We start from the raw sequence: 15,831 nt of genomic DNA, 5'->3' as shown, positions 1-15,831 counted from the left end.
GTGAAGAAGCATGCTGCTTATTAGACTATGGTGGTAGGGGAGCAGATCCCACCTCAGCCACTGAATGCTCATGAACAAGATAACCAAAATCCTCTTGTGAAATTCCGTATATTTCTGGTCGAAAAACATGTTGTTTACAGATTACTTACCAAAAAATCCTTGCCTTCTTTTTCTGAGAGGAAAAAGAAAAACAGAAATGCAAACCCATTAGTGTGTTAGAGCATAATTAGAGCTTAACTACAAATTTGAAATGGACTAAACATATGTCTGAATTTTTTTATTCTTATAGTTTTGATTAACACTTTCTTCCTTTTAAGCTTTTAAACTCTCTCTTATTGTAATTTATGTATAACACTAGATTCTTTCCTTGAAAGTCCACTACCTATGCTACAGAATGACTTATGTCAGGATTCCAACCACTGATTGGACTGCATTCATTTTCAAATAAACAGGCATAGGATTGCAACCTTATTTTAATATATAGTTTCTATTACATATGAAAATAACTGCAGGGGTCCAGCAACAGACGACTGGGCTACTTTGTCAGGAAGCTATTACTCTGTATTACAGACCATTTGGTGCTGCTATTGTCAGACAATTTGTTAACCTAGCTTAATACTCCCTGCTTCTGAAGGCCTGTGGGCCTTTTTGATTATCACTTTGACCTTGGTGAACTGCAATTCTTCCATGCCAGAAAGAATGACAAACAGCCCCCCATTTTCAGAAGGTGGGTGGTTGAAAAATGGCAAATAACACCCACCTTTGGGTGGGAAGGCCACATCTATATCCGATCCAAAACAGCCTCCTTCTGGAAATGGGGAATCAAAAAGAAAGGCAATTTCAGGCCTGAAATTGATGGGAAGATGGACCAAAACATTTTTTCCATGTCAAACTGCACAACTTCAAGGCTTATTTATTAATTTTATATCCTGCCTTTTTCTTGACATGTCACCTAAAGTGGCTGACAAGAAGTTTGTAACATGACAAAGGTAAAAATGTGATGATAAAGAACGTAATTAAACAAGTAATAATATTAAAACTTCATTGATTTTCAAAAGTATTTTAAAGGTAACAATAAAAGATAAAGCACCCCCACCCCAATAAAAAGACTTTTCTGCACAACCAATTAAGTATGAAATACATCTTTAAACAAAATGGCCTTTACCTGCCAGGAAAGGAGAGTGGAGGCCAGTTAAGCCTCCTGCAGAAGGGAACTGCACAACCAGGCAGCAACCACTGAGGTGGCATTATTCGCTCTTTGTTAGATGAATTATTTGCTTTTTTTTCCAAACAAAACTATCCTTCCAGTGAGGAGAGGATCCAGGGGACACACTTGGGGCCTTAGTGAGCCCAACCCAGTTTACTTGAAGTGGCAGCCACTGGTGGATCTGTCACACATAGCCTGATTCTTTCAGCTGGAGATGCCTGGGTGCTTCCATGTGACAACATACACTTTGGAACTGAGCTATAGCCCTCCTCAGTTGTATCTCCCAGTTCACCTTCACTTTTAACACATTTAATACTGAATATCTAGGTGCATCAAGAAGGTTCATTTGTATTTTTTTTTAAATTACCTTTTTCTCTTTTAGGTTTTCTCTTTTTATATATCCAGAAGCACAGGAACAATAATAAGCAAACAAGTGCAGACACACCAAAGATGATTCCCAAATGTTGGAGTATAGAATTTCCTAAAGGCACAGGGGGAAAAAATCACTTTAATAGGTCCAGACCACAAGAATCTTCTACATGTCTTGAAGTACAGGTGAAATACATAGGTTGTTTTTTGATATTTATTTTAAAAAGTGGGGAAAGGAACTATAATCTGCCCTTCTTTTATGCGGGGGATCCATTCCAGACTCCCTCACGTTAAGGGAATTCCCCCTTTGCTCCAGCCCCATTTAAATGAATGGGGCTTGTGTATGCAGCGGTGCGGCAGCGCAAGCTTGCCACAGGCGCGCACCCCATTATTCCTTATGGGACGTGCCACCCCTTCAACGTATGCTAAAAGCCACATAAAGCGCACCCGTGTATGACGCGGGCACGCTGTACTTTCTGGGAATGCAGAAAGCAACAAGTCAACGAAATAGGCCCTTGTCACCTTTGTGTATTTTCTAGCCTGGACTTTTGCTTCAGGCCAGAGCAGGATAGAGCATGTGTATGCAAGTTAGGATGGCAGGGGATTGTTGTGCTTTTCCAGGTCTCCAACCAGAGAGATTATTATCAGGACATGTGGCACTGGAGAAGGAAGAAGTGTGATTGCCAGGTTGCCTAAAAGCCTAGACACCCATCTTCAGCTGGCACAAGAGCTCTCTCGCTCAGGTGTTTCTATCCATGTTACACTTACGAAGCACTAGCATGCTAGAAAACCAGGAGCAAGAGGAGGGGAAGATGTAGAGGGAAGTGTGATGTACTTGAGCCTCTTGGGCCTTAAAGAGCAAAGAAGGGAAGTCAAGTGGCAATGTTGCAAAATGTCAGCCATCTTGTTCTGCAAGCACTTGCACCAGTAGTGGAGAGTCTGGGGGAAAGTTTACTGAGCTGGTAGTGAACTGTCTACAAGATCCAGCTGCAAGAGCATAGATCTTGGAAAATCTTCTCCATGTGTCACTTGTGCCACTGGTAAGGCCATATGGAATGAAACCTACTGGGAAGGTTGTAACTGTTGTAGCTACTGGCTGCGTTTTGGCACCTACTCAGCTAGTGAAAACTACTCCCATAGCTGCCAGGTAACCATATGACTTGGTCAGAATGACCAGATGTCCTCCTTTTCTAAGACATCACCTATACTTCAATCTCCTACTCTATTCTAAAATGTCCTTCATTTTCAGCATGATTAAGAAGCTTGAATTTATATATACTGTATATTGGGGTTTTTTTTTACCTTTTATTTCGGAATCATCCACATTTTTCTTGAATGTTCTATATTTTGTGGTGCCTTGTCTTCCTTTGCAGTTATGACACCTGATCACCCTGGACTTGGTTAGCTGTATTTTATCCAAATTTTGGGTCTGTTTCCCGAGATTGCCCTCATGCTCGTTTCAACAGCCAGCTGCCTGAATACCATTCCTTGCCTGTCCCATGTTTATCACAAGGACCTGGACCTGGATCTCATGTTTTGATCCTGAAATCTCAATGAATAGGATGTTCTTGACCAGACAACCCTAATATGTATGCACAGGCAAAAACAATATGCCATCATATTTCGGGTGACATTCAGACAAAAAAGGAAGAAATAAGGAAGAAACCTTCTTCAATACTCTCCTGTTTACAAGAATAACTGAGATAGGATTATCAATTTGTGCTTCTCTAGAGAAGTGCTTCTCCAGCGTGGTGTAGTGGTTTGAGCACTGGATTATAACTGGAAAACAGGGCTCGAATCCCCCTCATCCATGAAACCCACTGGGTAACCTTAGAAAACTGACACTATCTCAGCATCAGAGGATCACAATGGCAACCCCCCTCTGAAGAAACCTGCCTAGAAAACCCTGTGACAGTTCGCCTTAGGGTCACCATAAATCAGAAACAATGTGAAGGCATGCAACAACAAGAACAACAGAGGCAATAGAACTGCAACCTCATTATCTCCCACCACTAGCTATGCTGATTTGAGCTATGGGTGTTGTGGTTCAACACCATCTGAAAAGCAACCCCTGGTTTCAAAAGGGAGGGAATCAATGATATCTCCAGTCAGGGGCCTTCTCTACCTGAGAGGCTCAATGTTATTTTCTAACAGCTCGCACTTCCACATGGGGGTCTTGTTAGATTTCAAAATGATACTGTTCATACTGTACCTGTGACAGCTGGCATGCACTCCATATCTGTGGTCGGACTGCAGCTCTGCCTCTCCACCTGCCCTTCAGGACATCTATATATTCATTTACAAAAAAAGAAGGTAATTATATTTTTCTCTTAGGTTTTTATGGTGAACATTTTCCAGATGGTAGTAGAATTCAAAGATTGTCTGATGAAGTAGGCTCAAGTCTTTCAGTGAGGAGCTTATTGCATGGGGCTCTGGGAATGGCCCCAGCACAGAACGAAAAGGGGCAAGATGGGAACGGAACTGGGTTATCACCTGTTTTATTGCATGCTGGAAAGCCACCACTGCTGGAAGTGCCCATTCCATTCCACATCCGTCCCAGAGAGGGTGATTTTAAGGAATTGATAAGAAGAAGCATTCCTGAAAATTGCCTCCTCTGGCATGGATCGGGAACGGAATAAGAACTTCTGGCAGTGGCGGTGTTCCAGCATACAATAAAATGCCCCTATTCTGTTCCCATCCCACTCCCTTCCGTCACATACCGATCACATCTCCAGGGGCAGTGCGATAAGGTCCTCAGTCTCAAAGGTGCTACAAGATCTCTTTGCATACTTGTTTTCTAGATGGGTTAAGTACGTCATCATCAGGATGTGATATTCAAAAAATTTAAAGCACAAAACAACATATAATAGTATTAAACATATCAACACTTGAAAGCTTAAGCAACTGCTGTAACATTTTACAGTCACCAAACAAAACTTCAGATATTAGTTTTGAAAACAGTTTCAATTAATAGGGGAGAATGTGAAGATCTGTAATACAGTGCACCCTTGGCTTACGCGGGGGATCCGTTCCGGACCCCCCCCCCCCACATAAGCCAAAAAACGTGTATGCTCGAGCCCCATTCACTTGAATGGGACTCGTGCATGCAGCGGTGGTGCAGCGGCACACACGCACCATGGCACCCCCATTCATTCAAATGGGATGCGCCACCCCTTGCACCCCACGCGGCTCTCCGCGGATTTGAGTGTATGCTCAAATCCGCGTATAGCTCACCCACATATGACGCAGGCGCACTGTACAGTATTTCTAAAATTTTATTTCAAATATAGTGACAATGTGTTCCTAAACAATACAGGAATTACACATGAAGATGTACATAAATGCATCCAGAAGAATTAATGAAATTGGCCTTAATGAAAAGTTCTTATGTTTTGGATGATTCATCATTGGCCTTGTCCACTGGAAATTGACAGGGCTATGCCTCACCTTTGCAAAAGGGACAAATTTGTTTAATTTGTTCTATTTACACATTGAAAAATTGGCTGTTTTTACATTTATGATAAAAATAGCCTGGTTCAAAGTGAATATCGGTATAGGCTATTAAACCTGTATTTCTAGGCTTAAATCCACTTGTTTATCCTAAGCAGAGTGAACCTATTGAATAAACAGTGTATGTAAGTACTGACTTCACAAATCTTTATACGCTCTTTGGTCAACTCTAGTTGGGACTGATAGTTGGGTTTAGGCCATTTTAAAAACTGAATCACTTCTTCTTCATTAAATATATTGGCTATGTTCTGGTGCAGAAGGAAAGCATGGTTTCCTGCTACTATAATAAGACATGGAGAAACCCAGGTTCATGCATTCCCCATTCCCTCATTTGTTTATTATTATAATGAGCTTGATACTGAGGACCAAGGATTGGCAAGACATTAAAATCCAGCTCTCTCTTTGTGCTCCATGATATCTCATCCTGTATAATACTGGAATGGTCTTCCACTATGTCCATCTGTTTAACCTCCTCTACCTGGAGCTCTTCAACTTACTCAGTTCCTAAGCTACAAATATTCAATTGCCACAAGTAAATAAATATTTTAAAAAAACAACCCTGCTCTGCCCCCTTTTCTGCCAGCCCTTGTTTCTGGAATTTTCTAGATTATTTTTTGTAACTAAAATATTCACATGCAATGATACATAGGCAACTATGAGCAAATGTTTTGAACTTTTCATTAATTGCAGTGTGAGTTAAGTTTAGGATTAGACCATTCAGGCACAAGTAAGTGTCGCAATTTCAGCTGATGTCAAGCAGAAAGTGGCAAACATTGTAAAGATCATAGTGTAAGTATGTGGTTTATTTGTAAATTTATGGACAAGATCCTACATCATGCTACAGACCATACGCTCTACTTGCACAGCCCTTCCAGGATGAAACTTTTGCCCCGTACAGTATATAAGGCAGCTTCCTAGCAGCAGACTGTACCCTCATGTCATGTGCAGCTGTCACTCTCCTAACTTTCTAGCAAGTACACTAGACATTTGGACAGAACAGTGATGACTGCTCTTCTTTCCTGACTCTATCCAGATGTTGCCTCGCTCCATGCCCTTCCACTGGCCAAGAAGCCATGCACCTGATCTTTGAAGCAGGCTTGTGTGCGGGAGAGAAAAGAAAGCATTGCATAAGGAGGTACAGGATACCTTCTTGCACAATGAACTTCATATTACATATATGTCACCAACTGGATTCCTGTCAAAAAAATTTTTCAGTGATTAAACCACAGTTTATCAATTCACCACTGTTAGTGCATCAAAGCTTAGGAAATACAAGTTCTAGAATAAAATATTGTTTAAATAAATAGGTTTTTAAAACTTTTTTCCTAATAATTTTTATTATGAAAATCATTAGAGTCTACATGGGATTAACCAACCCCTAAATACTACTACAAATGAAAAAAGCCAACAGTATTACACTCCTTAATGTACATATATAAAGCCAACAACATTAAACCCCTTAATGTACATACTCTTTCTTGCACTTGATACATTCTTCACAACCAGGAGGGCAGTAATATCCCTCAAGACACTGGCATTCCGTGTTATTCTTAGCAGTGCAGGATCTCACTGTAATAAATCCTAAAAATAAATAAATAAATAAACAAGGTGTCCTAAAGTATCTTAATTGCCAGTTCTTTCCCTTTTAAAGGAAAACATTAATGTATGCAAGAATACATGATCAAAACCAGAGGACAGAAAACCTACTTTTGGGCTACAACTCCCAGAATCCCAGCTGGATGGAAGATTCTGGCTGGTATAGCTCAAAAGTTCTGGTCAAAACACTAGTTCCATGAACTCTACAATAGATACAAAGCGTGTTAAAAGAGTATTGTGAACTGGCTCTAGCAGTAAATATTGGGGTAGCAAAACATTAAGCTATGAAAATGATTCCAGTTCTGAACAGTTTAAACAGGGATGTGCAACCTGTGATCAGTTCAGGCTTCTGGCAAGAGCAACCTAGCTGCTCACTGGACAAGGAGGAGGAGGAAAGAGGAGAAGGCACAATAAATTCCTGCATATATAAATGCTCCACATCACTCCCCAGGTGACCAGCACACCACTGAGAGAAATGTTAGGGATTAGAGAAACAGACTATTTTGTGAGGAGATAAAGCTTTTCCATCACACAGCCCTTTCAGATTTTTCCACTACTCTAGCTGCTTGTTTGAAAAAGCACCACAGCACAGCAGGTGGGAAAGAACCTATACCTTAACCCACAAATTTTGCCCTAAAAGAGTTTTTTTATACATGATTTACAAAATTAATATTTTGATGTAAAATGAACATGGTGAAGTGTGTGTGAGAGAGAGAGACAGAGAGAGAAAGATTCATTTTCAGCTCAACAGTTTTTAATACCGTTTTTACATTTGACTGCATTAGTAGAATGGGTGATGGGGCTGATGGAATATTCCCAGAAAGGGATTCTTCATCTGTGCTGCCCAAAAGTCTTCTTTCATCGTTCTCAGGCACCCTCATCTCTTAGTACAGCAACGTACGTAAGGCTTAGAGTTCAGAATATCACTACCACCAGGTAATCTACAAATAAGAAATAATCCTTTTGACATTAGATGTGATTCTTTGGATAATAGGAATGTTCAGCACAGTGTGCCACCTGCCATCTTTTAACACATTTCTCATATAATGGTAATCACAGGCAATATGTTTTTAATACATCTTCCAGAAAGAGGTAAACATTGAACATGCCCACATCATATGACACCAAGGAACATTATCTGTATTACATTACATAATTGGGACTAGTGCTCCATTTCACTTGTTTGCCCAAGTGGACATTTTGCTGCTGTTCCTGGTTCCTCGGGATTATATCAAATGATGCAAATTATCTGTCGGTGTCTGGATGTGCAGGATAAACATCTCTTGATTTGGACAGATGGGTCATCACGTTTATTTTGGTTGTTTGCTGGGTAGTTTTGGGTTTATATGATCAAGGGTGATCAGAGAGGGTTCACTTATTTGTTCATATATGAAACCAAATTCATGCGTGATTCTTTACCTGAATTAGCAATCTCTACAGTCTAATGTACCAGAAGCATGATGTGAGTTATTTTTATTGGGATAGCGACCTATGAGGACCCTTGGCTACAGTAATTTTGTTTAAAAAAACACGAGATGCTAACTTTAAAATGGCTGTAAGTATGAGTAGTGTCTTTTCTTTTTTTCTTTTGTCCCCTACCTGGCAAAAGTTACAGAAGGGCTATAGTGAAATTCTATTCAAGCGTTGTTATTATAATTGATTGTTGTATCTTTTTGAAAACTGTTCTGAAGAATAGGTCATTCTAGATATTTATAAAATGATTTTGAAAGCTACATAACCTATTCTTGGCAGTTAGGTATCTTCAGTGGCAACCTTTCGCAAATTGGTTTGTTGTGGTAGTTCAACATTTCTCTATCTAAATCAGTGCAACCACCACCACTTCTTGTTTGGGTAGGATATCCCAGACTAGTAATGCTGGTATTTGTATTATTTTATTGAGTGTAATCCCCCTCGTTTCTGTAGGGGAGGGGGAGGGCTGTGGTAAATATAATATTATTATTATTATTATTATTATTATTATTTGAAGAAGCATGCTGCTTATTAGACTATGGTGGTAGGGGAGCAGATCCCACCTCAGCCACTGAATGCTCATGAACAAGAGATAACCCAAAATCCTCTTGTGAAATTCCGTATTTCTGGTCGAAAAACACTGTTGTTACAGATACTTACAAAAAATCCTTGCCTCTTTTTTCTGAGAGGAAAAAGAAAAACGGAAAACAGCAAATGCAAACCCATTAGTGTGTTAGAGCATAATTAGTAGCTTAACTACAAATTTGAAATGACTAAACATATGTCTGAATTTTTTATTCTTATAGTTTTGATTAACACTTTCTTCCTTTGCTTTTAAAACTCTCTCTTATTGTAATTTATGTATACCACTAGATTCTTTCCTTGAAAGTCCACTACCTATGCTACAGAATGACTTATGTCAGGATCCAACCACTGATGGACTGCATTCATTTTCAAATAAACAGGCATAGGATTGCAACCTTTATTTAATATATAGTCTATTACATATGAAAAAACGTGCGGGTCCAGCAACCAGGACGAGTGGTACTTTGTCAGGAAGCTATTACCTGTATTTATCGGACACATTTGGTGCTGCTTAGTGTCAGACAATTGTTTAACCTAGCAATACTCCCTGCTCTGAAGGCCTTGGGGCCTTTTTGATGTATCACTGACCCTGGTGAACTGCAATCTTCATGCCGAAGAAGAATGACAAAAAACAGCCCCCCATTTTCAGAGGTGGGTGGTTGAAAAATGGCAAAATAACACCACCTTTGGGTGGGAAGCCACATCTATATCCGATCCAAAACAGCCTCCCTTCTGGAAATGGGGATCAAAAAGAAAGGCAATTTCAGGCCTGAAATGATGGAAGATGGACCAAACCATTTTTTCCATGTCAAACTGCACACCTTCAGGCTTATTTATTATTTATATCCTGCCTTTTTTTTGACATGTCACCTTAAAGTGGCTGACAAGAAGTTGTGAAATGGACAAGGTAAAAAATGTGATGGATAAAGAACGTAATAATTAAAACAAGTTATAATATTAACTTCATTGATTTTCAAAGTATTTTAAAAGTACACATAAAAGATAAGCACCCCCACCCCAATAAAAGACTTTTCTTGCACAACCAATTAAGTATGAAATACATCTTTAAACAAATGGCCTTTACCTGCCCGGAAAGGGGAGTGGAGGCCAGTTAAGCCTCCTGCCAGAAGGGAACTGCACAAACCAGGGCAGCCCACTGAGGTGGCATTATTCGCTCTTTGTTAGATGTTATTTGCTTTTTTTTTCCAACCAAACATTCCTTCCAGTGAGGAGAGGATCCAGGGGACACACTTGTGGGCCTTAGGGCCCAACCAGTTTACTTGAAGTGGCAGCCACTGGTGGATCTGTCACACCTAGCCTGATTCTTTCAGCTGGAGATGCCTGGGTGCTTCCATGTGACAACATACACTTGGAAACTGAGCTATAGCCCTCCTCAGTTGTATCTCCCAGTTCACCTTCACTTTTAACCCATTTAATACTGTAATATCTATGTGCACTCAGAAGGTTCATTGTATTTTTTTTAAATTACCTTTTTCTCTTTTAGGTTTCTCTTTTATATATCCAAAGTCAAGGACAATAATAAGCAAACAGTGCAGACACACCAAAGATGATTCCCAAAATGTTGGAGTATAGAATTTCCTAATAGCACAGGGGGAAAAATACTTTAATAGGTCCCGCCACACGAATCTTCTACATGTCTTGAAGTACAGGTGAATACATAGGTTGTTTTTTGATTTTTTTTAAAGTGGGGAAAGAACTAAATTGCCCTTCTTTTTGCGGGGGCGATCCATTCCAGACTCCCTCCACGTTAAGGATTCCCCCTTTGCTCCCGCCCATTTAAATGAATGGCTTGTGTATGCAGCGGTGCGGCAGCGCAGCTTGCCACAGGCGGCACCCCATTATTCTTGGGACGTGCACCCTTCACGATGGCGACGATGCAAGCCACCTTACTAAGCGCTTATCGCCGTAAGTAAGCATCGGACATATGCAAAGAGGACGGCAGAGACAGGGCTAACGTACTGTACTTTCAGGAATGCAGAAGCAACAAGTCAAACGAAATAGCCCTTGTCACCTTGTGTTTTTCTAGCCTGGACTTTTGTTCAGGCCAGAGCAGGATAGAGCATGTGTATGCAAGTTAGATGGCAGGGGATTGTTGTGCTTTTCCAGGTCTCCAACCAGAGGATTATTATCAGGACAGTGGCACTGGAGAAGGAAGGAAGTGTGATTGCCAGGTTGCCTAAACCTAGACACTCATCTTCAGCTGGCACAAGAGCTCTCTCGCTCAGGTGTTTCTATCCCTGTTACACTTACGAAGCACTAGCATGCCTAGAAACCGGAGCAGAGGAGGGGGAGAGATGTAGAGGGAAGTGTGATGTACTTGAGCCTCTTGGGCCTTAAAAGGCAAAGAGGGAGTCAAGTGGCATGTTGCAAAATGTCAGCCATCTTGTTCTGCAAGCACTTGCACCAGTAGTGGAGGAGTCTGGGGGAAAGTTTACTGAGGCTGGTAGTGAACTGTCTACAAGGATCCAGCTGCCAGAGCATAGATCTTGGAAATCTTCTCCATGTTTCACTTGTGCCATTGGTAGGGGCATATGGAATGAAACCTACTGGGAAGGTTGTAACTGTTGTAGCTACTGGCTGCGTTTTGGCACCTACTCAGCTAGTGAAACTACTCCCATAGCTGCCAGGTAACCAATGACTTGGTCAGAATGACCAGATGTCCTCCTTTCTAAGACATCACCTTACTTCAACTCCTACTCTTTCTAAAATGTCCTTCATTTTCACATGACTAAGAAGCTTGGCTGTTATATCTACTGTATATTGGGGGTTTTTTTTACCCTTTATTTCGGAATCATCCACATTTTTTCTTGATGTTCTATATTTGTGTGTGCCTTGTCTTCCTTTGCAGTTATGACACCTGATCACCTCGGACTTGGTTAGCTGGATTTTATCCAAATTTTGGGTCTGTTTCCGAGATTGCCCTCATGCTCGTTTCAACACGCCAGCTGCCCTGAATACCTTTCCTTGCCTGTCCCCAGGTTTATCACAAGGACCTGGACCTGGATTCTCATTTTTGATCCTGAAATCTCAATGAATAGGATGTTCTTGACCAGACAACCCTAATATGTATGCACAGGCACAAAAACAATATGCCATCATATTTCGGGTGACATTCAGACAAAAAAGGAAGAAAATAAAAAGGAAGAAACCTTCTCAATACTCTCCTGTACACAGAAACGCTGAGATAGGATTATCAATTTGTGCTTCTCTAGAGAAGTGCTTCTCCAGCGTTTGGTGTAGTGGTTGAGCACTGGATTATAACTGGAAAAACAGGGCTCGCATCCCCTCATCCTGAAACCCACTGGGTAACCTTAGAAAACTGACACATCTCAGCATCAGAGGATCACATTGGCAACCCCCCTCTGTAGAAACCTGCCTAGAAAACCCTGTGACAGTTCGCCTTAGGGTCACCATAAATCCAGAAACAATGTGAAGGCATGCAACAACAGAGAACAACGGCGCATAGACTGCAACCTCATTATCTCCCACCACTAGCTATGCTGATTTGAGCTTGGTGTTGTGGTTCAAACACCATCTGAAAAGCAACCCTGGTTTCAAAAGGGAGGGATCAATGATATCTCCAGTTCAGGGCCTTCTCTACCTGAGAGGTCAATGTTTTTTCTAACAGCTCACACTTCCACATGGGGTCTTGGTTAGATTTCAAAATGATACTGTTCATACTGTACCTGTGACAGCTGGCATGCACTGCCATATCTGTGGTCGGACTGCAGCTCTGCCTTCTCCACCTGCCCTTCAGGACATCTATGATATTCATTTACAAAAAAAGAGGTAATTATTATTTTTCTCTTAGGTTTTTATGGTGAACATTTCCAGATGGTAGTAGAATTGCAAAGATTGGTCTGATGAAGTGGCTCAAGTCTTTCAGTGAGAGCTTATTGCATGGGGCTCTGGGAATGGGCCCCAGCACAGAACGAAAAAGGGGCAAGATGGAACGGATTGGGGTTATCACCTGTTTTATTGCATGCTGGAAAGCCACCACTGCTGGAAGTGCCCATTCCATTCCACATCCGTCCCCGAGAGGGTGATTTTAAGGAATTGATAAGAGAAGCATTCCTGAAATTTCCTCCTCTGGCATGGATCGGGAGGGAATGGAAAACTTCTGGCATTGGCGGTTGTTCCAGCATACAATAAAATTGGCCCCCTATTCTGTTTCCCCTTCCCACTCCCTCCGTCACATACCGATCACATTCTCCAGGGGCAGTGCGATGAAGGTCCTAGTCTCAAAGGTGCTCTAAAGCTCTCTTTGCATTACTTGTTTTCTGAGATGGGTTAAGTACGTCATCATCAGGTGTGTGATATTTCAAAAATTTAAAGCACAAAACAACATATAATAGTATTGACTTATTATCAACACTTGAAAGCATAAGCAAACTGCGTGGAAAATTTTACAGTCACCAAACAAAACTTCAGATTATTTAGTTGTTGAAAACAGTTTCATTAATGTGGGAGAATGTGAAGATCTGTAATAACAGTGCACCTTGGCTTACGCGGGGGATCCGTTCCGGACCCCCCCCCCCCCCCCCCCCCCCCCACCCCCCCCCTCCCCCTCCCCCCCCCCCCCCCCCCTCCCCCCCCCCCCCCCCCCCCCCCCCCCAAAAACCCCTCCCCCCCCCGCCCCCCCCCCCCCCCCCCCCCCGGGTTGGAGAAACCCAATGCAACTGTGAACAACCCCCTTTTAAAGCGGTTTATAACATAGTGTGAATGGCTCCAAAGATAAGGCACAAGCAAAATACTACTATGGATGAATATATGAAAGTTTCTGGTTTGCATTTTTACTCTTAAGATGATCATGCTACCTGTCCCCCTCCTTTACCCCAGACAGGAACTGTTCAACATTGTCTTGCAGTGCTGAAGTTGTCCTAGCCTCCTTGTTTAATTCTGAGCCAGAAAGCTAAACGGGGGCATTTTTAAAAGTACAATGACATTCAGAAAGCATATCAATGCTGCCACTTATTTTGAAGGAAAGGCCACTGTACCAGAGGGCCAGTCTGGACCTAGGATCAGCCCTTTCTTTTTTAAAAACAATAGCCAAACATTAGCACAGTTGTATAATCAACATTTGGATGAAGACATTCACCTTAATAAGCCAAGATATGAACAAGCTTCATGTGGGTCACCTCCAATAATGTGGAGCCATTCTCTGTTTGCACAGCAAACAAACTACTGTACAATTATTCCATTACATCTCAAGTAGAAAATGTGGTCTAGAGCTTCTGAACAACCCATGAAGCCACAAATTTAAGCTGGTTAAATCTTGTTTGAAAGCTCTCAACTCTTGTTTCATGGTTTAAACATAACAACAAACTATAGTACACAGCGGTCTTTCTGGTTTGTTTTCTCACATGAAGGGGAGAGTAAAGAATGTGGTTTGGGGCACAGGGTTTGTTTATCTCTGCTTATTAACCTGAGGCATGTTCCTTCAAATGCTGCCAGTGTGCAGTGACCACACTTATATATAAAATGTAATAACCTCTTTAAGTTTTTTTTTAAAAAAACCCAATGGGTAGGCAAATTAGGACAAATAAGTATTGATCTACATTTATTTTACCCCACATGTAAAAACCAAGAACATTTTGTTTGTTCAATACTGCTTGCTGGTTGATAGACCTACAAAAGTTACACAAACCACTCACCTTTGGAAGAAGAATCTATTATTCTCACCACAGGTTTTTTAGGTTCTGGTTCCTAAATTTAAAAAATATCATAATTTTTTATTCCTGTAATAATTTTAAGAGACAAAGCATTTGACCAACACAAATCAGCACAGATACATTTTATGACATAGAACAATTCTTTAGGAGATGCATTTTAATTTTGTAGGGTAACTTTTAAAAGAACATATACAATGCTAACAAATTTTAGGGAAATTTTTTCACTGTGTATTGCAAAAACAGATTCAGTTTTGTTGTTGTGCACCTTTAAGTAGTTTCTGACTTATGGCAACCCTAAGAGCAGGAATGGCAGACATCACTGGGTTTTCTTAGCAAGTTTTGTTCACAAAGGGTTTGCCTTTGCCTTCCTTTGAGGCTGAGAGAGTATAACCTGCCCAGGGTCACCCAGTGGGTTTCCATAGCTGACTGAGGATTCAGACCCTGATTCTTTCAAAATGCTACAACTGAGCATTTTGTTTTACAGAACAAGTCAGCGTGTTTGTTCTATTTTGCATTTTTAAAAACTTTTGGAATTTAAGCTTCTTGACATTATTATTCGTTTAACGGTATTCATGAGCCATGGCATCATTACTATGGAAGCACAAAAATTCCTGCATTATAAATGCTCCACATCACTTCCCAGGTGACACACACCACTGAGAGAAATGTTAGGGATTAGAGAAACAGACATATTCTATGTGAGAGACATAAAGCTTTTCCATCACACAGCCCTTTCAGATTTTTCCACTACTCTAGCTGCTTGTTTGAAAAAGCACCACAGCACAGCGGGTGGGAAAGAACCTATACCTTAACCCACAAATTTTGCCCTAAAAGAGTTTTTGTTATACACTGATTTACAAAATTAATATTTTGATGTAAAATGAACATGGTGAAGTGTGTGTGAGAGAGAGAGACAGAGAGACAGAGAAGAGACAGATCATTTTCAGCTCAACAGTTCTTATAATCCGTTTCTTACATTTTGACTGCACTTAGAGAATGGGTGATGGGGCTGATGGAATATTCCCAGAAAGGGCTTACTGTATCTGTGCTCCAAAAGTCTTCTTTCATTTCATACGTCGCAGCACCTCATCTCTTAGTACAGCAACTATACGTCAGGCTTAGAGTTCAGAATACAACTACCACCAGAATCTACAAATAAAGAATAATCCTTTTGACATTAGATGAGTCTTGGATAATAGGAGGTTCACATCACAGTGTGCCCCCCTGCATCATTTACACACATTTCTCAATAATGGTAATACAAGGCAATATGTTTTTAATACATCTTACCAGAAAGTAGGTAAACATTGAACAGCCTCCCACATCAATAGCCAAGGAACATTATCTGTATTACATTACATAATTGGACTAGTGCTCCAATTTCATCTTGTTTGCCAAAGT

The 15,831-nt window shown here is 40.9% G+C and overlaps 1 protein-coding gene and 1 long non-coding RNA gene across 3 annotated transcripts in view; one reads left to right on the top strand and one right to left on the bottom strand.

The window, feature by feature from the left end:
- The window catches only part of OSBPL5 (oxysterol binding protein like 5), a 358,346-nt gene that overhangs the window by 91,412 nt on the left and 251,103 nt on the right, over positions 1-15,831 (top strand). The gene's annotated exons all lie outside the window — the stretch shown is intronic.
- Positions 9-7,082, bottom strand: LOC121919986. Of its 2 annotated transcripts, XR_006101614.1 has the most exons (5): positions 6,559-7,082; positions 3,789-3,862; positions 1,575-1,688; positions 761-808; positions 9-172 (listed from the first exon to the last, which is right to left on the bottom strand). It is a non-coding gene; the product is annotated as an uncharacterized LOC121919986 (long non-coding RNA). The 2 variants fall into 2 exon arrangements; XR_006101613.1 differs by lacking the exon at positions 761-808 and having other exon boundaries at positions 6,559-7,075.

The sequence above is a fragment of the Sceloporus undulatus genome, chromosome 1, assembly GCF_019175285.1.
Source record: "Sceloporus undulatus isolate JIND9_A2432 ecotype Alabama chromosome 1, SceUnd_v1.1, whole genome shotgun sequence".
NCBI lineage: Eukaryota > Metazoa > Chordata > Lepidosauria > Squamata > Phrynosomatidae > Sceloporus > Sceloporus undulatus.
This window is presented reverse-complemented; position numbering and strand designations above follow the sequence as displayed.